Source organism: Hesperophylax consimilis, chromosome 4 (assembly GCF_061612785.1).
Source record: "Hesperophylax consimilis isolate HC1 chromosome 4, BYU_Hcon_1.0, whole genome shotgun sequence".
NCBI classification, from domain to species: domain Eukaryota; kingdom Metazoa; phylum Arthropoda; class Insecta; order Trichoptera; family Limnephilidae; genus Hesperophylax; species Hesperophylax consimilis.
This window is the reverse complement of record NC_142839.1, coordinates 16026620-16054619: the sequence shown is the minus strand read 5'-3', so window position 1 is coordinate 16054619 and position 28000 is coordinate 16026620. Positions and strand designations below refer to the sequence as shown.

General features: G+C 33.2%; 1 pseudogene; it reads left to right on the top strand.

Annotated features, from left to right (window-relative positions):
- Positions 1 to 27758, top strand: LOC149424294 (uncharacterized; annotated as a pseudogene).
- Positions 27759 to 28000: the final 242 nt, after the last annotated feature.

Here is a 28000-nt window from a genome sequence, read left to right as displayed (position 1 = left end):
CCGATTCTTTCTCAAATGGAAGAGCGAGACCTCGAATATTGGCCATGCGATCTATCTAGAAAAAGTTTTCCCCGAAAAAAGGATGACGTATTGAACAGTGTTAAATCTTTTCTCAATGAGAACCCTCGTCCAAATCCCTTCATCAATAATAGACCAGGAAAAGGTTGGATGAAAGCCTTTTTAAGGCGTCATCCAAATATAGTGGCCAGAGCAAGTGAGGCAGTTTCCGGAGCTAGTTCTTGAGTATCTGAAAAAGACATAAGAAAACGGTTCTCACAGATTTAAGACTATATTTACGAAAAGGGACTTAATCTTGTTTTAAAGGACGCCTCGCGAATTTTTAATGCAGATGAGTCAGGTTTTCAGACATGTCCATCCAGTGGTCGGGTATTTGCAAACAAGGGAGACAAAAACATTTATGCAATCGATAAGGAAAATGCAAAAGAAAGCCTAACTGTAATGTTTACATTTTCTGCTGACGGAAAAACAAACCTCCCTATGATAATCTACCCATACAAACGGATACCTGAAAGAATTGGTATTACAGTTCCTAAAGAATGGGGCGTCGGTCGCAGTGATTCAGGCTGGATGACTACAGAAGTATTTTACGATTATATTAAACATGTTTTCCACCCTTACTTAGTATTCAACAAAATTAAACTGCCAGTCATATTATTTGTTGATGGTCACAAATCTCATCTATCATATGAAGTAAGTTTACTGTGCAATCAATTACAGATAGAAATTATTGCACTATATCCTAATGCAACGCGGATTCTTCAACCAGCTGACTTCTCTGTTTTTGGACCTGTAAAGCAAATGTGGAGAAAAGCAGTTCGAGAGTGGAATGTGGAAAATCCCGACGAAATTGTTTCCAAATCTAATTTTGCAAGCATATTAAAAACTGTTGTTGATAATATAAAACCAGAATATTTGGTTAATGGTTTCAGGACACGCGGATTGCATCCTTTTAATCCAGACGCCATAGATTACACTAAATTTCTTGCCAATGGATCTCCGCAAATAGAAGATAGTGGTTCAAATACGCAACTAAAAACTATGGGGTACGACATGTTTTGCAAAATTGTTGGATCAGATAATTTACATAAATTTCAAACTTTTAGGGAAGTTGTAGGCCTGGAAAATAAAACAAAAGAATTTCGTGTATTGTTTAAAATGTGGAATTTTTTTAACAATAATAATCTTAATGAAACTGGCACAGAAAACGAAAATAATAATATGGATTCCATTACGCTTTGTATCCAAGAATCTGTATCAAATCCTAATACAGGGGAAGATAGTGAAGAGCATCGAAATTTTGATCAAATTTCCTGGTGATATAAAAGAATCAAAAGAATACCTATTCCGCCCCAATGAACCTGCAAGAAAGGGAAAGAGGGATACTGAAAAGAGTCCATATGCTGTTTCATCAAGGCAGTACCAAGAATGTTTGGAAAATAAAGCAAGGCAAAAAAAGCTTAAAGATGACGAAAAAAATAGCAAAAGGGAAAAGAGGCAAGAACTACAAGACTCCAAGAAAAGAAAAGTACTGGAAGAGAAAGGAAGGAAAAACAGTAAGAAAATTAAAAATAATCCAATCACTCTATCTACAACATCCAATAATGAGAAGTCCGATCCAGCATCGGCTCAAACTTCAAAGTCTCCTCCTGCAAATGACGGTGATTTCATTATTTATGAAAAAGAATGTCGTATGTGTAAGAGACGTATTAAAACAGATTCTTACCTAAAGTGCGAAGATTGCAAAGAACACTTCCATGGCACTTGTGTACCCAAAAAACACGTTCACCATGTCCCTGATAAAGAAGACGGCGACATGTTCTTATGTCATATGTGTTTCATGGTAGCTGGTGATCAGTCCGACACAATGTCAGAAGACACAATGTGCTCCGACATGATGGGCACAGAAGATATTCTAAAATTACTAAACTAAATCTAGCAGCACTTAAGTTAATGATTCGCCTTTTTCCCTCTTTTGTTCGTGTAGTACGGTCTTGTAACTTTTGATTTTGTATTTTTATCATTAAACTTACTTTTTATTGCAGTAAATAACATGTTTTATTATATTACATAAAAAACTAAAGAGCTACACTAAAGAAAGTAGATAATAAGTTCACTAATTCAGGGATTAAAAGCACAATCTCTTTTAACATATTGGGGGGCCAATTACTACAGAAGGTCAGGGCCATTAACTGCGCCAAAGGGGCCAATAGCTGTATTCTGTCCCTTTTTTCATTTCATAAATATTATAAAAATATGTGTCAATGTACAAGGAAAACTATTTATCAATTCACGTTAAGAAATAAATTACCTACCTATAGGTGTAAATGATTTAAAAAAATGTTAGTTATTGAGACAAAAAAACGATGTTAAAGTAGAAAATTTTCTTAAACGGCCAATAGCTGTATCATTCACCCTACCATGTATACTGCTCCTGTTCTCCTCGGACAACGATATGACCTTATTTCCATGAACTTTGTATATATTTTAAATATTTTTGCCTGTTTTTATATAACCATCTATACTTGTTGGCCAAGCCATTCCTATGCTTTGACTGAGACTAAGCGGTCGGAACAGGGAAATGGCTTGTTATTTATTTATTTTTGTTTTTATTTCCGTTTTGCCTATCTGTTTACCATTTCGTATTTTTTAATGTAGATTCTTACAGGTTATAAACAATCACAGTCGACGCAGTTTTAGATTGTGGAGACTGAACTTTTTTTATGTAATGTTTTGTCCCAGCCCTTGCGTCGACCACAGACCGTCGTCCCTGCAGAAAAACTGGCTTCTCCTTTATCCTTTGGACATTGTGTATGGATCACGAGTCGCGCTTCCCCATTACGAGGTGCTATTGGTTGTCGTGAGGTCTGCAAGAGCTAGACCACCTTCCTTGCGCCCCTCTCCCGTCTGACGCTCGATTTCTTCTTTAGGGTCTTCGGCTGCTCACAGCCTATATATCAGCTGATCTCTTTCTTTGGGGCAAAATCAGACGGCCACCGCGAGCGTGAGCGGTTGTTGAACCTCACCTGTGGACCAACCGACGCCTGATTGGACCTTTGAGGGACTGTCGACTCGGAGAATCTGATTCCACTTGTACATACTAGTTTTGCGTTTATCTGATTTGTAAAAACTAACAATGTCCCATATACACTATTAACACTTATACTAACCTGAGCATCTTGCTCAGGGTGCTAACTCACCCCTCTTGCAGGGACATTTGAGGTCTAGAATCGTTATATACCTAGAGTCTTTTATCAATAGGTATAAAAAAATAAAGTCCTGTTGTGTACCCTGAAGGAGTAACCATCTGTTACTTATACCGGGGTGGGAAAGTGGTGGGAGCCTCAAATGTTCGAAATCTGTGAAACAACCCGTCCCCAGTCTTGTTGCATGTATTAAAAGTAATTGATTCACTAAAACCATTGTTTATCTTTCTGTCTTTCTATACAAATAATAAAAATGCAAATGTTCTTTTGATCAAAATCTAAAATCTCCGTTAAAGGTCTTCACCGATGGCTTTGAAATTCTGACAACAACAACACTATCTATTGGACGTAAAAGCGAAACGCGCTATTGTTTCTCAGTCCGCACAGACAGACTGAGCCACAGAAACGTGTGGCGGGGAAGAGCTGCTTTATTTAATAAAATAATAAGGCACAGAATTTTATAACTTATCATTTACATGACTAAAATTTTAGGTTGCCTAATTTGAACCATTGGCATTGTCGCCTAGCTTGGACACACTGGGGTTTCTATGATCGGACCAAAGCATTTAAGAAACAGGTTCCAATCAAAGCTATATTTTTTAATTCTAATGAAGTCGCGAAGACACTGAGCTTGCTCTTTGACATGACCTTGAATTGAAAAAAAAAACTGTTATTTTTTTTTTTTTTTTTTATTAATATCAATAGCAAAATTTGTACATTATGTAGGTTTAAAGTATAATATAAGTATATTTTTTGTATTTTTTTCACAGTCCTCCTCACTAGGGTTTCCTGTTCTGAGGCGGCCTGTAGTTTTTCTTAAATTTTTGTACTTAGTTTTGAATTGTCTTTACATTGTCTTCATAATGTTTGTAAGTTGATTGTTACTTTGATCTCTAAGCCATGTTTTGACTTTTGTTTTAAATATACTCATTTCGTTTATTTTATGAAATAATAACTTCCCCTACTTTGGTGAGTTGCTCAAGAAGTACATTGAACCTAAATTGATTATGTACCTACATAAATACCGAATTTTTTTGTGTTTTAACGAAATTAATGTAGAGTTGTTAAAATGTTTTATTGTAACATAAAAATTATGAGTAACCTTACACATATGTTTTTCAAAATATTGCATGATTTCCAAATATTATATTAAGTTATTTCTTCAACCCATCACTTTATCATATTATTTTCTTATCTTTTTTTTTCTACTTGATTTTTTTCTCCTGTGTAGAAAACATTTGCTATTTTTTTTACCTACACACAGGCTGCGTCTTTGTGGGTTATTTTTCAAAATATATATTTTTACTTGTTACACCTCACAAGAGCGCCCCTGTCTGCATAGTGTTAAAATGGGGGAACGATATCGTCACCCGGTCGGGCAACGTTCTGAAGCGGGTTAAGGTACGGGATTTAGTAATGCGAGTCTTGAAGTGCCCCGGATTATATGAGGTAGAAAAAACAGATGCCAGTAGCTCGTTCCACACGCTATTGTGATACTTACAAGGTAAATATATTTTTAGGGCTTTACTAATAAACGTGTGTTTTACAACCATTAATGTATGGAAACCTTTAAAACACGTTTATTAGTAAGGGGGTTTATGTTTTGTATTAAAAGAGTTAATTATTGTTAATGCTGTAATAATTTTATATCCGTTCAAATGGGAATAATATTATAAATGACAATCCATCTAATTTTGAATCTGAGACAGTTTTCGAACATAAATTAAATTGGGCAACGCGGCCATATAAGGCTTCTGTTTTTGCTGCCTTTTCAGTCGCCCATAATACGATCTAAGTATTTTCCACATGTGTTCTCTCCGCGCAAGATACATTCACTCTGCCGGAAAATAATCCTTTCGGTTTGACATTGTTTTATGACGGTAACAAATGATTCTCTAACGAGTGCGCGGCGCAACTTGGATCAGTACTGTGTCAAAATATAACTAGCCGTTGGAAATAACAGCTAGATGCCGTCAACCCTCAACGCTATTGACAAAATATAACTAGCCGTGGGAAATAACAGCTAGATGCCGTCAACGCTCAACGCTATTGACAAAATATAACGATCCGTTGAAAATAACAGCTAAATGCTGTCGACGCTTAAAGCTACTGATAAAATTTTGAGCCAACATTTGGAGATAATTATAATAAAATTGGTAATATAAGTAACTAAGGTGCGGTAAAAGTAATTCAAACGTCATTGTTTTTTGACATTTATGTTGTAAAACATAGAGAATCAGTTGAAAACAAGCAATGGAGCCATACATACCTGAAGAACGCGGAATTATTGTTATTGCTTATTTGACCAATTTCTGATCTACTGTACAATAATTCCACGTTCTTCAGGTGTGTATCGCTTCATTGCTAGTTGTCAACTAATTATCTGTATGTCTACAAGATTAATATCAAAGCACAATGACATTTAAAATTATGGCACATTCACATTATGACATTATGTTCGCCCCATCTTGTACATACAAATATTATGTTTTTCAACGTATGGCAACGGAGTCTATAGCTGTGTATTATTTTAGCAATTTGCTGCCAAATAATTTTCTTTTTTACTATAACCTTTACATGTCATTACTGTAGCTCTATCAACCACCATACTAGGCTCATGCCCACATCTCGATAATCGAAAATACGTTATTAAATTCAATACAACAAAATCCATAAATTTTAATAAAAACACTACTTAATGGTGAAATTAAATAATATAAATAATAATGAAATAATATAGAATACTATAAATTATAATATTAGTAATTTTAATCATAACCGATATCAACAACTTGCAATTAAAATTATTAGAAAGAGAGTATGAAAATTGTAATAAATATAACAATGTTATGGTTAGGGAATATAGTATTATTTCACTTGAACATCGGTGCTCAATGCATTGTATATTTTATGAGCGACGAACCAGAATTACTATTGTTAAGCTAATGTGGTTCTAGTTCAGGGACCACTCATCCCAGTTTTAATGAAAAGCGGGAGAGTGCTTGATTTTCTAGAAGCTAGATCCACCAGTAGGTTTTTTTGCATATGTAGCAAATACTTATCGTAGTAAATAACTGACGAATATCTAACATCCCGATTTTAGCGTAGTTCTTTTGAGATAGGTTGGTATTTAAATATAATTCTAAAACATTGTTTTTCTTTTGTAACAATTGTATTCAGCACAACTGATTGGAAAAGGGCATTATGAACGCTTCTTAGAATGTGGAATATAAATCGTAAAATATGGCAAAGCTGATGAAGTGAGTCTTTTGTTGTGTAAAAAGTTAAAAGTTAAAACAGTTGACACTTCATGAACGATTTTATGGGTATTTTTGAAATATCTTTTGGTTTATAAGGTAAAAGTAATCCCTCCCTGCTGGACGTTTTTATAGATTTTCCTATCTGATACGGTCAATCGCTTGGATGGTGCAAAGTGAAAAATAGCTGCTAACTCGTCGGCTGTTTTCGTCATAACAGTTCAAACTCCCCAACTACCCAACAGTTGGATCTGAGATCATTAATATAATTAGGATCGTTATATTTTATTTTCTCTAGTGTTCGCGTCAATTTCCATATATATATATATATATATTATAAGTTATATTCAACAGTTGACAATCGCAAACGATAGCGGCGTTGGCGTTTTTTCGTTTGTCGTCAACCAACGCCCAGTGCTAACTTGGATACGTCGCGTGTTATTTAAATGGGAATTCCCCTTTGACGAGAGGCGGGCTGGTACTGGTGTGTAGTACCTACTACATCCAACTAGGCCCAACAACCGCAAATGACAAAAACAGCGACCTTCGCACTTGCCGCTGAATTATTATTTTTCTAGCCCGATGAAACACTGCAAAGTCTATTCAAAATATTTTATGTAGGTAATTTATAGTTCTACTAGTTTTAAACGACTAAACGACTTGAAAAGCCCGGCCCAAGTTTCAAATCCCAAATTTGTAAAAATGTTTTTATATTATTGAAATAGTTATTACTTGTCACAAACGTTCGCAGATCGTTAAATAATTGACATTACCAGCTGAAAATAGATAAATTGACTAACATACAGCAAAATATGTGCTAATTACATGATGCCAGAGCTCTCCATACGATACATTTGGCAAATTATGGCAAGTTTGCAAAACATCTTGAGCGATCGCTTACCATAATGTGCCAAATTTATATAGAACCTAAAATATGGGATAAAAAGTGTAATTTAGGTGAATTCGTTGGCTTTGAACCATAGTAAGCAGTTTATTTGTTTCAATATTAATATTTTGAAGAATGATACCTTAAATCGAAAACCGGACACCCATCGCTCGTCTAAATATATTTGTGCGGAATAATCCAAACCATGTTTCTTTCAGCTAATCTGGCATTTTGTTATTTTTGCTTCATTCGCCTACTCAGAGGATACTCTATAATATTTTCTAAAAAGTGATAATTTTCCGTTTTTTCTTTTATTGTTCCTGTCAATATCCTTACAAGATTAAGAGTTTTCAAGATAAGACTAAGGTTAACAGTAATCAGTCAAAAAAATAAGACAAAATTCCACATTATTCTCTCTACTCTGTCTGATCAGGTGACGTACGTGGGCGCCCATCAATAATAATTAAGGTGTTTCCAGTGAAGCAATTTTCCTTTGCTTCATTTCTCATGTTCTAGCAGAACCACTTTTTGTCGGCATTAAATAAACTGTGGCATTATGTCGTTCAGAGTACACTTCCAGAACAAAGAAACAAAATAACCTTCAATTTAGTTTACCAATGAAAAAAGGTTCTTTGCGATATTCCTGGAATCATAACATCATACAAGTTATAGGCATGAGTTGAATCCATAGCTACAAGTTTGCAGAACCTTCTCACCGCCGTGAAATATTATCATATTTTTTCGGAGTTTCCTTTTTAGAGTTTACCCTTTGGAGTTTTCCCAGAAAACGGAAACCATTTGGGCAGGTACCCCAGTAAATGGGCTCCGAATGTGTCTATGGGGGAGTACCTACGCACGATGATGAAGCTTTTTGAAGCTTTACCTCTCGCAAATCTCGTCTCAAAATTTGGGACATACTCTTACCAAATTCTAATTACGCTTATTTCGTACTCATGACTGAACAAATTTATTTAAAGCGCGGTGTTTTATGCTTATACATGAGCATCAAAAATTTATGGAGACTTTTTAAAGAAATTTTTCTAAAAACTTAATTTTATTTCGCGGCTGTTTCGCCTTCAGACATAAGGGGTATTTCACCATCCTCTTGACAGCTTATACACAGAATAACGTATATTTTCGATTTACGGTTTATTTATTTTAAAAGTTCAAGTTTACTATTCGGTACTCGAACTTATGAATACTGGCTATATTAGTTTATTTATTAATATACGTTATCCTATGTATAAGCTATCAAGAGGATGATGATGTACAACCATATTCAACCATACCAACATAAAAAATGCACAAAATGCAATTTATACGAACGGGGGAATTCAACATACAATTTTTTTAAACTTGTTTCGCCACAGAAACTTAGTTTGAGCCGATCTCAACTTTTATAGAAAGCCTTTTGTCATCCGCTTTTAGTAAAAAAAGGAAGATTTTATTATTATTGTATAATTACTACCCATCGAAGTATCGTGGTATGAACATCGTGTGTACAGCATGTGTTTGTTATTTTAGTTTCACCATGAAGAGTGATTGATAATATTTATCAAAGTTTACCAGATCATTAATAACTGCTTTCATCAACATTCACCTATTCATTGAAATGATATACCCACCCTGAACGTATTGGAGTATATACATATCGAAACAAATAATTAACCATTGTACGATCGTTTCCATTACCTAAATGAATATTCAAATTTTAGAACTTAGGTACCAACTTTTTGACAGAAAAATTCAATTTTTTTTTGTGGAACATTTTTGTAATACTATGTAAGCACGGTTGATGTATTATACAGGGTTTTGATAAAAGAATGTCTCAGTTTCTGTAGTATATTATAACAGTTTAATTTCAGACTTTTAACAGCAAATCATTCATCAAATGGAAATGTTTTTCTTGCAAATGTTCACTTTAGTTATACGGCACACATCCAACCTAAAGCCCAATTCTTCCCACAATTTTGTTAACAAGTAATGGAAGCAATAGCCTATTCTATTCTATGTCTCTACTCTGGCAAATGATTAGGTGGCGGCGGAACGTAGACAGATCTTTTATAAAGCCCTAACGGAAAAGATCGTATGGCGTTATGTCAGGTAACGTGGAGACCAGCGAAAAAGAAATCTGTGGTCTCGACCATTACGATTAATCCAATGGTCAGGGACTTGTAAGTTCAACCACTCTCGTACGTAGAGATTCTAATAGGGAGGGGCACCCATCCTCTTGCTTAATAAAGTTTACAGGTTAACCCTCTACTAATTGCAGAAAAAGCCACTATTTCAACACATCCAGATAAACCACCTCCTTTACGGTAGCTTCAGCGAAAAAAAATAGTCTGTTCACTTGACATCGGGACAAAGCACAGAAAACGTTTAATTTTGGGGAATCTGTATGACGTTCTATAAGTTCATGAGGGTGTTCTGACCCCTAGATTTAGATGAAAAGTTGACTCATCACTGAACACCCTACGATCAAGAAAGTCATCTTCTATTATGTTTTTTAAAAAATCGTTGAGAAATACGAAAATATTCTTGGATTTTTTTTATATTTTCTATAAAACGAAATAAATGATCTTCACAATAAAAAAAAAATTATATGAGACTTTCCTGCAAATAAATACAGAATTTCAAAATCGGAAAATTTTCAATTTTACAAATGTAAAATTTCAAATCTTAAATGAATATATTTTCACTTGATGAAACGACAGTTTAGAATAAAATTGTTATCATTATTTGCGCTCCAGGCGAATAAAAAATATTTTAGTTTTCCATTATATTACAAAATACAATAAAACTTTATACCGATTAATCGGTACACTGCCTGTACAAACTTCAGAAATCCACGGTGGATTTCTTGGCATTTTAAAGGTTAAGTGCACGTTTCCTCAAAATATTTCGATTTAACATCTAATGGTTTCTTAGGTACCTACCTATATACGTTTCAAAATTACGAAAATAAATCTAATGCAATTATCTCTTTGACAGAGAGCAAATTTAAATTACCTCTAGATATTAAAGTAGGTGCTACTGTGTTACCATCGTGTTGTCGCAAATCATTTAAAATAATTTAAACTATTGCAGCGGTCTCCTTTTGTCAGACTTTATACTACGAAATTACATAAAATCTGTCTGCTGATTTAATTTAGTTGGGTTGATGACTGAAATAAGTATAGTGCTTACCCCCGTGGCATGGGCAGATTTGGGCTGCTTTAGAGGCGGTCATCGCAGCGGGGGTAAGGTAGGATTGCTGTCAAATTAGTTCCATCTCAAAGTACCTACAACAAACAAGCATCTAATAAAAATTCTAAAGTGACATTCTTGTTCTTTACTTTAAAAAAATACATTCTCCATCTCATTTTAAAATGCCTAAATATTTTGCAAATACGATTATAATCTACCTTCTTAAAACATTTAAACAAGATTTGACAATTTTCTAACAAATTAACTACAAGTAATACTTTATAACTACTTTGCTCGAATAGTATTTAGTGGCTAGATCACATACAGAATTATGAATTCAGAACGAAAATAGTAAGTTAATTAAGTTAATTAATTAATTAACATTATTAGTCCCATCACGAGCGAGGTCGCCTCCAATATATGTTTTTAATGAAAATTTATTAAGAATTATCAACGACTGTATAAATTATTTTTGTGATGTCACCGAAAATGTTTGAATGAGGTATTTTCCAGATGAAAATATATTTTATTTGAAGAGTTGACAACGACGAAGTAATGAACTTTCAAAGTAAACTTGGGCGAATCGTATACAATGGTGTCTCATGAAGTCAAAATTCCAATGGCAGTACTGCCGTACCGCCGCGCATGTTTCGTGATGTCACAAGCTTTTCGGCCTGCCGCAAATATCAACATTTTGACGGCTCATATCTTAGGTACTATTAGCTATTTTTAAGTAGTGTAGAGTCAAATTTGCTTTGAATTTAAGTGTCATTTTCAAAATTGGAACGGATTGTGGGAAGAATTCAGACGAGCGATAAAGTAGGTAAACTATAACACTATATTTTAAGGGAAAATTAATTTAACGTAATATTATTTTAACTGTGATTTTCATTATTAGGAATTAATTTTCCAAGAAATCGGAATTTCCTGTGATTATTCAACATGTTTTATCAAGTAATAAAATAATGATAAAAAAATATTTGGGTACTTACTCACCATAAAACGGAAAAAAATTGTGAATATTCTGTTAAAAAAATTTAAACTTTTTAATAGCGATCTGAAAGAAACATAAGTAGGCATATTTTTTCGTGCAGTAATAATCATTGTGATATTTTCGTATATTCATATCCATTTTCAATGTAGGAACGTCGGCACGTAGAATTAAATGGCTGGAAAAGCTTTCACCCAGCTGGGTGATTTTATTCAAGCAACATTAAAGCCGCATTCAAACTGTAGTAAAAAGCAAGCCCGGAGAATGGGAACCGTAGTCGAGGTGGCTGTCATTCGCTAGATAAAGACTTGGAGTTGTTTTATAATTTGCGTCTGAATTCGGCTGTCCGTTACAAACGACCGAATTATGGCATAATCGGCAGACGATTGAACTAACTAACTAACCGTCACGCCGCGCCGTTTCCCCGTAGGGGTAGGTAGAGAGGATATACCGTCAAACAATGTCTTGGCACACACTCCTTGCTTTATTCACACTCACACATACTCTTTTGTTATTCTGATCCTTTACCTTAAATACATATTTTTGTGTAAATTAATAACAAATTTTCGTAAATCAAAGGATTTTTTTTTTAAATATTTTCTTCTAATTAAATTTCCTCTTGTAATTCGTCAAAGATCCGCAGTGCTCGTTAGGTACATCTACGACTTTTGACTTTGGGTGTTTTTTAAAGATAAGTTGAATTGATTCATTTTCCTTGTCTCATGTGTGTTCTTAGGCTACAAGTTTTCATTTTTTCTCAGAAAGTTATTATTAATTATTTTATCATAAATAATTTGCTTGATTGACATAAAAAAGGGTTGAAGAAAATAATTTGTTTATTTGACATAAAGGGTTGAAGAAAACAATTTGTTTAATTGACATAAAGGATTGAAGAAAAAAATTGGTTTGATTGACATAAAGGATTGAAGAAAACAATTTGTTTAATTGACTTTTTTTTATATTAACTCCACACAGAAGGCCCTGAAGAAAATAATTTCCCTCAGGGCCTATGTCATCTTTGGGGATGCTGTGTGGAGGGTATTTTTGTGGAGAGGAAGGAGTGAGCATGGGTCTTGAAGAGTCCCATATTGTAGGAGGGAGGAAACACAGAGGCCGGTAGCTCGTTCCACAGCAGAGCTGTTGAACTTAAGAACGAATCGTAGAAGCGACCCGTTCTCATGTGACAAATGTCAACCGTGTACAAATGTTGGGCGCGCGTTTGGCGTGTATCCCGACTACGCACCGGTGCCGAAGGGATCATTGACGCTAGTTCCTCAGAGCATCTTCCATTGTAATACCGATAGAACAAGGACAGCATACCTACCTGACGCCTGTGCTCTAAAGATTGCAGTCCGTTTGTTAAGATTGGGGAATCTATCAAACGGACCGCCCGTTTTTGCACAGAGTCAAGGGTTTTTTTCAGGTATTTTGGGACTCCGGACCAGAGATGGCTGCCAAATTCGACAGTAGGGCGCATGTATGGCACAATAGTGACATAAACGGTTGAAGAAAATAATGTGTTTAATTCACCTAAGGGGTTGAAGAAAATATATTGCTTAGTTAACATAAAGGTTTGAAGTAAACAATTTTTTAAATTCAAATGAAGGATTGAAGAAAACAATTTGTTTTGTTGACATAAACGGTTGAAGAAAATAATGTGTTTAATTGACGTAAATGTTTGAAGAAAATAATGTCTTTAATTGACATAAGGGGTTGACGAAAATAATTTGTTTAATTGACAAGATATTTTACTCCTTAAAGTATTATTATTTGTTTCATATATCTAACGTTGGTTAAGAGTTATTGTAGTTTTTGCTGAATAATGTGTTCATGAATGATCTTATTATACAGGCAATCTTATCTCTGTACGAGGGAAAAGTTGCGTGTTTGCGAGTGAACGGTGATATTTAGAAGTGGTTTGATATCACAAAAGATGAAGCAAAGCTGTGTAATGTCACAGTGGTTATTCAATCCGTACATGGATAATTGTATACAAGAATTGAAAGTTGTGGGCTTGGATGCGAATATGGACTTCTGAAAGTATGCTGCCTTTTGTTTGCTAATGATGCACAGAAGATCTACTCCAAAGTATCTCGTATCTAGGATGAACGAAGAATGTATGCAGAATAAGTTAATGATGAATTTATGATAAGTTCTTCTACAGCGTATTTAAAAATAATTCTGAAAGAATATCGCCTTCAGTAGAACTGAGCGAATTTGAAAACTACTTTATAAAATGTATTTATTTAAATGCAAATATGTTTGCGTTTCTATCGGGTCCCGCGCAAGGTATTTCACAGTTGTGAACAGAATTTTGATTTATTCCATTATCGCACTGGGCGGTGCACGGTTTATCCAATGAAAATGGCAACAAATAAGAAACACTTCCACAGTACGAATATATTTGCAACCGCGCCATTTCCATGAGTGTTTTCATTTATATTCCCATCGGAGCAAATAAAGCGTGACATGAATACAAATGTATAGCGGGACCAACCTCTGTACCTATTTTATCATATTCTATACATACTTATGTACGAGTATATATACCCGAGCTACCTGTAGGTTCCTGTGTACGCCTTTATTTTGAACATATGTTTTTTTGGTTGTTTATTTTCATAATATATTTTATGGTGAGCCAAATTTACGTTCTGGTTTGATCATTGATTTTGTTAATGTTGAGGAACGGCTGCGCGGCCTTTTCCATACAAAATTAAAATTTCGATTTGAGGCTAAAATATTTCACCAAAGTGAATATTTTTTTCAATCAAAAGGTTGAGTAAATATCCAGTACGGATATGTGCCCTTTTATTTATTTCTATTTACAATTTTAATATATGGAATATTAAAGAATTCAATTTTCACAAGTTTTTGTTGGAGTAAAGTTTCCTTAATTTTTTTCTGTGAGAATGATAATCATTAAAAATAATCCTGCCCAACCTACAATGCAATTTTTTTAATATAATAAGAACGAGGTGGTTTTTGGGTCGAAATTTTAAATCTACATACATGCAACAAATATGGTTTCCAACGTAAATCAGTCGTTTGTTATTCAAAATTTAAATCCATTATAATGATTTTTTAATCATTTATATTTTTTTATGTATGTAGGACGAAATTATATTTTTAAATATTTAGCATTAATGGCCTATAGTTTCACACACGAACAAATAAAATAGTGAATATCTGAACTGGATATTTGCTACAACTAATTAAAAAATGTATTATTCTGTTTGGTTTTTTACCTTAAATCAAAAATTTTGTTTTGTATGAAAAAGGCCGCTAAGCTGTTTGTCTAATACCCATTTGGATACATTAAGGGATGTTTTGTTGCTCCACGTATTTGTGGACTTTCTTTTGATCTCTTTTGATAATAATTAGGTTAGATATATAATTAGGGTAGGAAATGGCGTGTAATCTATCTAGTAATCTATGCTGCGAGGACAATGTACTCTGTTGAACTGATCGCTTACTCTGTCATTCGTTTGTCGCTTGTCATTGTATCGTGAGTGACGAGTGTTTGTATTTGATCGAATACTTCATGTGATTGAACAAAGGGAATTACCACACACATTTCACAAAATGTCACCACTTTTTTAAGCACCTCGTAGGTTTACGTGAAAAAATATTTTTTCAAATTTGATTTTTATTTGAAAAACAAATTTTTCTGCTCCAGTCGCCATCTGAATCGAGGTCACGGTTGTAGTGAAAGTTTTATTAGAATTACAGTGAAAAATATTATTACTTTTCGATACACTTGTTCAATTGTGCCTATACGGTTAGTTATAGAAATATTAATCAAACGATTTTTACAAATTATTAGAAAACCAAAAAATCAGAATTCTTCTTCTTGGTTCTGAGGTCATTCAACGATATTAACAAGAATGTGACATTAACATAGCCCTTTCGGACCATGCATTTACAATTGTGAGGGTTCATGGAGAAAAAAGAGTACGGCTTTTTATCATGATACTGTTAAAAATGTGATGACATGACCATTTATTACTAAAATATTAGTCACTCTGATAATATTTTAGTAATATACAAATATATCTGAACACGTGTTCACGCAGGTGCCCTTGTCTGAATAAATATATTGGATGAGATGCGAAAATATTATTATTTTGATGAACACGTGTTCGGACTTCCTCATTACATATTCATGCTTTACTGATAGTTTTCTAAGAAATTTTTCAAATCATACGTTATAGTCCTCCAGTCCCATTTTTAACAGGAAAACGAACAATTAAGTTTTCTTCATGTAAGTTCAATATTTAATTTCGGATAGTGCAAATGCTTCTGTAAGTTTGGGACCGAACTAACGACCGTACTTGAAAAATTTTATCTTGTGAATTATATATTCTATGACTAGAGGGATGTTCAAAGAGGTCTCGCACCAAACGCGTAAAATGTGATATCTACTTATGTCTATCAAAAGATGTCAAGTGTTTCTTCTCTCTGAAATTTCATGGCAACTAATCAATTATTAGGTACCAACGAATATTGATTCTTTAAAAAACCTAGAAAATTGATTATTAAAAAAAAAAACAAATTATAATTCCTCATACTTTTTTACCCTTATTCACATCATCACAGTAAACATTTTTTTTTTACTTTCAATGAAGCTGAAAGCAGTCTGAAAGGGATATGATGAAAAAATTGCACGCCGTTTTACGAATTTAAAAAAATATATTATTTTACTATTCAAGTGTGCTTTTAAATATACCTACCCTCATGGTATGTATGTAAAATATTATCTATGGTATTTAAGTTAGACGGTGAATATTGCACAAACAAACAATAATTACAGGAAATTCTTATCCGGTTTTAAATACAAAAGGTGCCAAAATTCAACCTGCTCCAGGCGCCTTTTGACTGAATGTAAAGGCTGGTTATAACAAAGTACGCTCTTGCTTGTCACTGCGGGCGGATTAGGTCGCCGCAGGCACGGTCAATGAGAAACTCCATTTAAATCACGTCTCCATTGTGAAAATGTAATTATTAATTCCTGCTTTATAAGAGCCACCCAATTTGTAAGTCACCTTCTAGGTACATACGATCTATCCGAGGATTGTTTTATGAATCCTGCGAATATTAAATCATTTCTGCCTTTTAGCATATTAACGATAAGACTGGGTCTAATTTTAAATATAAACTAAGGGTTTACAAGTAATTACAACCCCTTTACTACGTCTCTAACAAACCTTTCAAAAGATTTGGTAATTATTTGAGATCGCTTGCCACGCTAAATACGATTTTTTTTAAATAAAACCATTTGATTTACCTTAATTCTTATAAAGGCAACTATCTGCACTTGGAAAATTTTAATGTTAACAATCTAATTTTCAATGAACTAAAAAGAAAATTCGCTTTCCTTGTATGGGATGAGAGCTATTTACAATTATTTTACTAGGCGTGATTCATTACGAAAGATTTCTGGTTGAAGTGTGTTTGTTAAAACCCAATCTCCCTCGATTCTCTCAAAACTGTATAGTTCAATTTTTTCCCAAGCTATTTTATGAGCAAATAATATGTTTGTTCTGTTAATTCTTATTCATAAAAATCTTCGATTTGCCTAAATAGTTAACCATGAAATTTTTTTTTAATCGAAAGGCACGAATCTGCTACTTTATTAATTTGTGTATCACACTTTAAAATATATTCCATTAAAGATGTCGATTTTAGATGATGTTTGAGAAAATTTTGGCAATTATAAATATAATTATGTTAAAAAAAAATCCCACAAAAAATATTTGAGAAACATTTTAATGGTCTTAAAATTAGTTAACGTTGGAATGCAAATTTATAGAACGTAAATTTAAAATTTTGACACAAAAAACGCTTATGTTTTCCGTGTTTTATTTTATATTCCATTATATTAGCATAGTAGATTGGACGCTTCCTCTGTCAATAATTACCGTTAACTCACAAAAAAATTACCGAATTTGTCTCTAAAATCATAAAAATTTGATATGAATTGATATTATAATGGCCTATATTTTAAAATTTATAGAACAAATTAAATTGCAGTTTGAATATTATGGTGTAAATGTATATATTCTGTATAATATTATCCGTAATGGCAGAGACTTTAAAAACTTATCAAGATTAAAAATCTTATATTATTCTTTAGTCGAATTCTTCTATCTTCAATTCAGCAAAAATTTCTAAGATACATTAACTTAAAACTCGGTCTACCAATAGAAACAATAAATTACAACCACTCGATGAAATATTTAAAATGATTAAAACTCTACGATAGAAGACTCGTTTCCGACTTGGCTTTTATTTTTAAAAACATTGATGGAAATATAGACAGCCCTGATTTATTGAGCCTAATCAACTTCAATATACGAACTATAAGTACTCGATCGAAAACAATAAAAAGACTGAGTAATTTAGATACTCACTTGTACCTAGATTACATGCAGTTGGCGATAATCGCCAAAGAAATTGTAGATTTGTTTAAATGCACGGAATATAGTTACAAGAAGGCTATAGTAACATACTTCAATAATGTTAATAACTAAGCTAATCATAGTGCTATTCTTCTGTATTAAATTTCTATATAACTAATAGCAACTTTTATTTCTTGATTACTGTTGCACTACACTATTATGTATATCAAATGTTTGTAAAAGCCCGTATGGGCATGGAATATATGAAAAAAAAATTTAAGTTTTGATATTTGCTGTATCTTTAGAAATAAAACAATATATATTTTTCAGTTTGGTCGGTATTTTTGTCTCAAATCCAAATTTAAGTTGTATATAAAAAAAGGCAGCGCCGCCGTTCTATATAAAATTATAAAGCAGAAATCTTTTTTTTTGTCTGAAGCAGAAAACACTGTGGAAAGTGGAATACTGCCGTAATGAAATTTGCAAAAAATTGTAGGAAAGGAACTAAATCTCCCACTAGGTGGCGTCAAGACATATTACATATCTTATTTTATTGGTAGACAAGGAAAATATTTATTTTCTCGGAAGATTTTATCAATTTGTACGGTTTTCTGGCTAATAATTATTGCCTATAATAATTTGTTGTAATTTATTTCATTTTTCATTCTCTTCTTTTACCTCATATTATTTATGTGTATTTCTTGTTAATATTTTGTTATTTCTAGTTGTTATGTTGTTTATTTGATTTGATCTAGCATCTCTACATAATAAAAGATAAATCGTAAACTATGAATTCTGTGAACATTAAAAACTGGATAATTAATACGTACACACCTTCCAATGCTGATTATATAACTCAATTATGTTAATACTATGTAAATATTCCAAAACAATAATAAAATAAATTTACAGGCACCTTAACAGTAATACAGAAAATCTTTTTTTTTAGTTCAAATTTTGACATCGAACTATTTTTAGCTTATAACGTAACTCCACCAGAGGCTATGATGTTTAAATATGTAATTTTAACTGCAAAAAAATATTGATTATATTACATAAGTTCATTATTTATTTTTTATAAAAAAATAATTAAAAAATTATCTTTTATTTATACAAGAGACCCAAAGAACCCCCAACCATCTGAAGCCGGTGGGATTATGGCATCCCCGATTGCGGTATGTTTTGATGCTAAAAGTAGTAGGGAAGGGGAAGACTTAGGGACGAGAGAGGTTGGGAAGTACCTGACAATTCAAATCTGGTCTCCAAACACAGCTAAAGTCATTTCAAGCAACGTTTAGATTCTGTCTTTCACGGGGGCGACACTTCCATGTCGTCCACTACTTTGATAAGTAAGTCATAACTTATTCTAATCTGGGCATAGCTGTGTAGCTAAATTAGATTTCCTAGAAAGCTGTCATAATTTTCAGCGAACAATAATAATAATTATTGGCTCTCGGAATGAACACGAATGGATTTCCTTTTCAAAAAACAATTCCTTTTGAACATTCGTTTAATGAAATTAATGAAAATGTACATGGATTGTTAAAATATAATAGTAAATACAAGTTTTCAATAAAGAGTTCCAAATTCGGATTGAATCCAATTAGTGATCAATTTCAAACAGGAAATTGATATTGATTAAAAATGCACGAATAATATTTTTAAATTCAAATTTGTGGTCATCCCTGGCAGTGAGTTGCTCGTTGGTAATTCTAGTTATACGACCACATGGTTTCATATGTATATAGGACATATTTATATTTTGATGCTCTCTGTTATAGGGGATTGGATGTTTCCAGGACAGGATGTGGTCCGGAATAACACTCGTACCGGTCAGGTATTTGAAGTAATGAAGTGCGCCATCCTCCCATACTTCATCTTACAACGACCTTCCAAGGATCACCAAATGAGGAATCATTTATTTTTTGGTTCATTATTCATGTTAAGGCGATGCACTACGTCGTGTAATATTTTAAATTGAGCCGCTATCAATAAGAACCCTTACGTAGATGGCGATAAGGTTTAAATTCCCGCTTAACACCATCCGCCTGATTTGATTTACGCATGAAAAAAACATGGCTAAAAAGTGCCTTTTATTTTATTTTGTGGATGTTCAGGCACAAATATTTAATTTTTTTTCGATCATTTTATAAATAACTTAATTTGCCACATTATAGATTAATCACGTCGGAGATTTTGAACTTTAAAGCAGTTTTCATAGGCCTTTACATTATTATTTGCTCGGCTTATAAAAAGACTTATCTAAAAAATACTCGATTATGTCAAAGGCCAAGATGTATTCTACTCGCAGTATTTAATTAAAGCATCTGAAACGTTTTTAGGCGACCAAATTTTCAAACCAAAAACACATGATTTTGCATTACTACGTATGGCATCGCCTTAAGTTAGTACCTATATGTTTACCCTGGGGAAGGAACGGTTGTTCCCAAACCAGTAGACGGTAATAATAAAAAGTATACTTATGTGTTTATGGCAGTTTAAGCAAAGTCATATTGTTTAATTGTAAATTATTTAAAAATAATCCAACCGATTTCCATACCAGCTGATTTAAATTCAGCTCCAGGCTTGTGAAGCCGGTAGGTAGAGGGCTTTCCGCCTGCAGTCTACAAGGCTAGCACGATTACATCCGTCTATCATCCATGATATTATTGTATATATGTTTCGCCGACCGCATTTAGTTTATCGGTTTTCCTCGCATCGCCGATACGTTATTTCGTGAAAGCAACATTTCATAGAACATACCTTTATTTATTTCCAAGTAAATTCAAGACGACTTCAAAGCGCGGCTTCGCGGTTTGAAGAACCGCCAAAAATAACATTTACCTTCCCTAGAGCGTTCTCGTAAATAACCTGGGGTTGTTCTTAAATTGGGTTACTTTGCAGCTTAAAAATAAATAGCATTCGGATTGTTCTTCTCACAGAGCCATTCCAGACATTTATTACAAGGTAGGATGGTAGGTACTCATCAATCTTTGAAGATTATAATAATATTCATTGAGTCACCAAAAATGTTTTAGCAATATTTTGCCCTTATTTTTTAAGGATTTACAAAAATTTGTTTGATATTTCGTAAAGTTGATAAGTACATATAATGAAACAACTCTTAGGAGTGAAGGGGTCTGTGAAGTAATCGGAAAGCAAGGCCGAGAAAAAAGTTATGAAACTTTGACTTATTTCCTCGAAGCTCCTCAGAACAAACTGACGCCCAGAGAGTATGTAAATGAGTAATCCCCACATTTACGGACTCCACAAAGGCATGTTCCTGTTGTGTATTTTGTAAAGCATCTTGAATCGAATTGTTGTTTTCGGGCGTCTTTGGACATTCAATTTGCTGATAATATTTGTATACTGCGTTTATCTAAAGATATAGTATACATTTAGGGAGGGTTTTCACCGGCTGGGATAAATAATTGCATACTCCGTTTATATTTTCTGGAGTATTACCAACAGTGTTCTGTTATTCCGCCAATTAGTTGACCTACGTAATTAGCATTTATGCCTATGTTTATTACAAACATTGATGCAATGGAACAATCCAAGATTAAGCTAGTTATCTACATTATGATATTACAAATGTGGTTCGAAAATTCATTTGTTATATTAAATCTTTGTTTATATTTCAATATAGATTTTATTGTGTTTTAAATAATGTTTTGATTAAAATCATGAAGTGATTTAAATATTCTTTTTTTTTTAAATGGTTAGAAAAACGATCTAACCTTCCTACCCAGGAATAGCAGTCACTTATTATACGAACCTCGCTAAATTGGGTAGGACTGACATTTATTTCGTACATTAACTGGTATAATGTTATCGTATATGTCCCTGCGTGTGTGTACATGATTGCCACCAAAAGTGATACAAAGCATTGTCATCGACAAAGAGTTTATTGGCCGAGTTGCAAATCGATTGGATGTCGGAAGATGGGTTAGTTTCCGTTTCCAAGATTTGCATTCATTCATTACTAAAAACAAAAGTGAAACATTTTTTTTTTTTTATTCGTAAAATATATTTGAATAAAGTTTTTTACATGCTTTTCGACTACCACACTAGACACATGTCCGTATTATGGTAGTCGATGTATTAAAAATATACTAGGACAACCAAATCAAGATCAGCCAAATATTCAACCCAACTCATAGTTGGAAGATGAGGAAGAGAAACACGTTGCACCACGTTACATCGATATTTGCTTGACTGGAAGCACAACCTTGATTTCTACAGAAATCATTCTATCAATCTATGTAAATTTAAAAAAAATATTTGTTAAAATCTTAAATCGTCGAAAGTTCTCCAGCGATTGCTTTGAAATATTGATGCAACGTTGCATTCGAATACGCTGTGTTTTTACATACCTATATTATATTAATGTCACCTGTGACAGGTTAAAACATGTTTTTTTAAACATCACGATCTGTAAAACCTATAATCAAAACTCCCTATTATTTCTATATCTGCACAGACCGACTGAGCCACAGCAACGCATGGCGGGATACAGCTAGTTTTATAATCCCAAACATGTTTGTGTAATACTAAACATTATTTTATTACACACTTATTTATTTTATTATTTCATTGAAATTCCCTCACAAAACACAAAACTTTATGAAAAGTGTTTATGGTGAATACGTGAAATGTGTTTACTTCATATCGCACGATATCAAGCATGTAATATTTATTATATTATGTTTATCTGTAAAAATATATAGGGATGCAATATTATTTATATTAAATAAATAAATAAAAATATTACATTAATTTAAAATGTAAATGCAGGACGCGCTAGGATACATTTTTTGGATATGGTTTCGTTGAAAACCTTCTAGACTTTTAAAATGGAAAGCTGTGCTTTAAAAATGCAATTTTGTTTGTTTTTTGCATCAAAGCAGAATAAATTTGTTTTTCTGTATATAATTCCTTTCCATTAAATCACGCTTGGCAGCCATCTTGGTGAGGGAAACATTAGCCGAAGGCTCTTTTAGTGAATTCCAGATGAAGCACGTACTAAACAAATACTCTGGTGCATTCCCTTCAACAATAAGGGATGGTTAAATAAATCCACTCTATGCACCAACAAACTACTTGCTTATATATTATACTTTCACGGGTTTACGGTTGAAACTTTTGCAATGGAGATTCCTTCTATTTGAAAGTTCCTGCACATTTTAAATAGAAAACTTTGTTCGGCTAACAGTTAAATCAGTAAATGTGTTTCGAGAGTCGATGTCTTGACGGTAAATTAACTGTCAGGTTTAGAAACTATGTTGCAATATACCGCGTTTTTCGCTTGGGATTTTTAGCAAACTTTGTAATATGTAACATTTTTCTCGCTATTATAAATCAGTGTAAGGAAGGAATAAAAATGGAGTAATAGAACATATATGATATATAATTTGCATGTTGAGAGTTGGATGCTAAAAAGGTTGCAGTATGATTTCATCACAAGCTATGAAGATTTGAAATAGCCATTTAACTGTTTAAAAAATTATTATTTGTTAAAAAAGGTGGTTAAGAAATAATGTTCAGTACCTTCCAGTTATTTCCTTCGCCTTGTAAAAATTGGGGTAGCAATTCCGATGAATTTCCTCTATTTCCTCAGCCATGACAATTATTACTGTCATCTGATTCTCAGAAGTTTCTCAACCCTTAAGTTCCCATCATGCTAAGGGAAATGGTATTTTTCATTCATGTAAATGAGTAAAAGAGTTTTCTTACTTCCTGTGACAAGGAGCTCCCTTTCAAATGCTGGAAACGGGGTAATACTTTCTTGTTAGTCATATTGTGTCCCGACTGGATACTTTTTGTATTCTCGTACAGGTTTATATTTCAAAAGCCTTCAATCTTGACATTGTAGTACATTTCAATGTCCGAACTTCCGTACAACCGTGCAAAGTGGACTTCACCATACGGTAGTGAAAATGCGTATATTTTTTATGAAAACGTAAAGAAAGGTTTGCGATAAACTATTTAAAGTTTTGATCTGTGTCATTATTTTATTTTAATTCATGTAAAAAAAGAACAGAATAAATAGGTATATAAAACAAGTTACGTGGTTTTTCGCTTTACCTCACTCTAAAAATAATGGCCCTGGTGCTTTGTGTGGGACTTTTTCTTTTACAATTGATTTGATTATAATATTTTAGTTACATAGCGTAGTGTTTATTACAGAAATCAATGGGTAAATGACAAATAGATAATAACACAATCTTACGATGACTGAAAAATACGTATGTAGCAATAAATAAATCGCACGTTGCGATGTATGAAAATTATTTCTATTAAAAAGTCAATTAGATATTTTCTAATAAAGGTATATTTTCAAGCTTTATTACTTTAATTTTGTAATGTCATTTATCATTTTTTAAATAGTTTCTGTGAACAGATTATTAAAATATTTAATTTCCGAGAAAAGATTTTGAATTTTTGCTAAACTTTTTTGCATTTTCTTAGGATTTTCTTAGTTTCATAAAATTTTAACAATTCATCAAATTTCAATGTTCATTCAAAATCCTATTCAGGTACTGTTATTATATCATTAAAAGTCAGTTACTTTACAGAACTGAAATAACAACAATTTTGATTTTTTTAATAGTATTTACTTTGCAGATTTGACTAATTATTAAGGTTTTTGTCTAGATATCTTCTACTTTTATTACTTTGAATGTTGTAAAGAGTGTTTTGGATATTTGGTTGAGAATGTGCAGTTTGTAAATATAAATTATAATAATTTTAATATCATTTTCATCGTCGTATTGTAACATAAATTTAAACAAAAAACAGAACTAAATTACACATTACAGACGTAATTTCGCGTACCAATATTACCTACACTGAGTGAATTACATACGGATGAAAATTTACATCGATTGTAATCAAATCGTGAGATAACATGTGAGAATTACACCTACTTACATCTACTTAAATTACACATACTGGAATTACACTCATAAAAAAAAAGTTTGTAATTTACATATATTTTTTTCTATTCCCTTTCCTGCTTTCTTCAGCTATCCAAACGGGGATATCATAGTTCCACGGAATTTGAAACTATTGTGCAGTATCACAAATGGCTAGATATTCCTAGAAAACATTACTAGAATTTATATTTTTTGTCCACAAAAATTTTGAGTTTTTGCTCAAAACAGTTTTATTTATTTCATTTAAACGCCCATAGGGCTTTTACATACAATGCAATTATGTTTTTTAAATACAATAACAGTAAAGAGTTTACATAATATATAAGAATATACAGATTACATAAAATATAAGATTTAACAATGCATAGGTTAACAAAATATAGGTAACATGAAACAAGAGTTTACGAAACTTAGGTAACATGAAATTTAAGTAAATGAAATAAAAATATATGATCTGCCAATATCCTCCAAATCAATTGAATAAAAAAGGATGAAATTGTTGTTCACATTAGCCTATAAACTATGTAACTCTAATTAACAATCTCTATTACGCAAGATTAGGATAAGAATCGACAAAAAGTCTAATAGAAAAACATTTAGTTAAGTATTACAATATTAAACCAAGTTTAATATATAATCATGACATCCTGATATCTATATAAAACATTCACAAGCTTGTTGTGTGTGATTATACTGCCTACACCTACAAATAAATATATAAAACTCTGCAGATATTTCCCCGAGGAAATGTCACTTCCAACAATCCTAATTGAATAATTAATTTGATTACCGGATTCCAGCCGCCGTTCTCATTCCATTTGTCACATTTGTTCACGGCCGGGGGTCGAACTCATTTTCAGGCTTTCTTGTGAATACTAACTACATTACTGTATACAAGTGAACGCGTGAATGGAATGATATTATTTAAGAATAAGTTATCGCATTTTTTCTTGTGTATTCTAAAATTTGGTCAACACCAAAAACAACCAGTTTCATAGTAAGGTTAGGTGAGGTATTAAAAAACTATATATTGGTGATACAGCTGGTAAAAAAAAAATTAAAATCATCTCCCTTCTGAATTGAGCTGCATTATCAATCAAACAAATAAAATTGAACAAATTTTTAAGAACACTTACATATATATATATATAATATAATTATGGGATTTGAATTTATTTTTTACAACATTTTAAGAAATTTACAAAACATGTAAGAATTAGTGTTTATCCTTTTTTGAGCCTGTACAGGTAAGTACATTAATTATTTCTCTGATGTCATTGCTTCTTTTTAAGAGAGTCGGTACCTACTTTGGCGGTTTTGCACTTTACAACCTGAAGCACTGTTTTTTTGTAAGTACTCGTAGTAACCAAACCATATAAGCAATACGCTCAAAAGAAATATATCTATTGGATAGAGAAATATTAAGTTTTAGGATACAAAATTATACAATGCTCTACCAAATCAAACAAAAAAATAACGGAAGTAAATATATTTAAAATAAAAGTTGAATCAAGGATGAGATAACAAAATAACAAAGTTACAAACATTAAGAAGACAACTTGAAACTAAATACAAAAGTTTAAAAAAAGTACAGGCCACCTTAGAACAGAAAATCCAAGTGAAGAGGACAGTGAAAAAAATTAATTTATACTTTATCGTACTTTACATCTACATCATGTACAAACTTTGCCATGGAAACTATTCTAAAATCTCTAAATAGTATTGGTATCGAACATCATTTGATTCAACTAGGTTGTTGCCACCCACTGTATCACTAATCTGAAGTGAACACCTGCGAGTTCGTTGACCCTATTTTCAAAAACGAAATCATAATATAAATGCTAAAGGCTGTTACTAGGTCTTGTTGGATATTATTAGCGCGCAATATTAAAACTAAAAAACATGTTTTTTCAAGCTGACGATGGGTCACACGAACACTGTAGAAGAAATTATAATAGCCCATTAAAAATATATTTCTTCAAGAATTACAACCACTAGACGCAACACCTTTGGTTATAACGCGATCTGTTATAACTTGAAATTACAATTCCTGAGTCTCAACTGGAAGCTGTATTCGCTTCTGTTCCTCCATCATGGCACAATCATTTTAAAGATTGCAACTAAGTGCAACGAGCTGTTTACTGCTGGCACTTCATCAGATGAGCGAGACGCATTTCTCATCTTTACAATAGTGGGGCGTCTCCATGTGCCGGCCCTTATAATCAAATCAACCATGCCGCCGCTGAATTCTTGCTGGCTACCTACTGAACTGGCCACCGCTGTTGATCACCTAAAGGTTGGCCAATTCCTGCAGCTGCCGACTGCTGGTCACTGATGTTGACAACCTAGAGGCTGCCCAATTCCTGCTCCTGCTGACTGCTGGTCACTGATGCTGACAACCTAGAGACTGGCCAATTCCCGCTGCTGCCGACTGCTGTTCACTGATGTTGACAACCTAGAGACTAGCCAATTCCTGCTGCTGCCGACTGCTGGTCACTGATGCTGAGAACCTAAAAGCTGCGCAATTCCTGCTCCTGCTGACTGCTGGTCACTGATGCTGACAACCTAAAAGCTGCCCAATTCCTACTCCTGCTGACTACTGGTCACTGACGCTGACAACCTAGAGGCTGGCCAACTCCTACTGCTGCCGACTGCTGGTCACTGATACTATCAATCTAGAGACTGGCCAATTCCTGCTGCTGTCGACTGTTGGTCACTGATGTTGACAACCTAGAGACTGGCCAATTCCTGCTGCTGCCGACTGCTGGTCACTGATGCTGACAACCTAAATACTGGCCAATTCCTGCTGCTGGCCACCGCTGTTGATCACCTAAAGGCTGGTCAATTCCTGCTGCTGCCGATTGCTGGTTACTTCTGACTACCGACTGAACTAGCCACTGATGCTAACAACATAAAGGCTGGCCAATTCCTGATGATTTGCACCATTTGCTGTATCGTATGGCGCGCTGATGCACAATGTGCTCCAATCTGAAATCATTACGATTGTCTCGGTTTTTATCTGTGTATTAAAACCCAGTTGTATTTAAATATATATAACTATTTCTTGGAAATTGGGTTGGCTGTAAGAAATAGGAAGTACCTATACCCCTTTGTACGTTC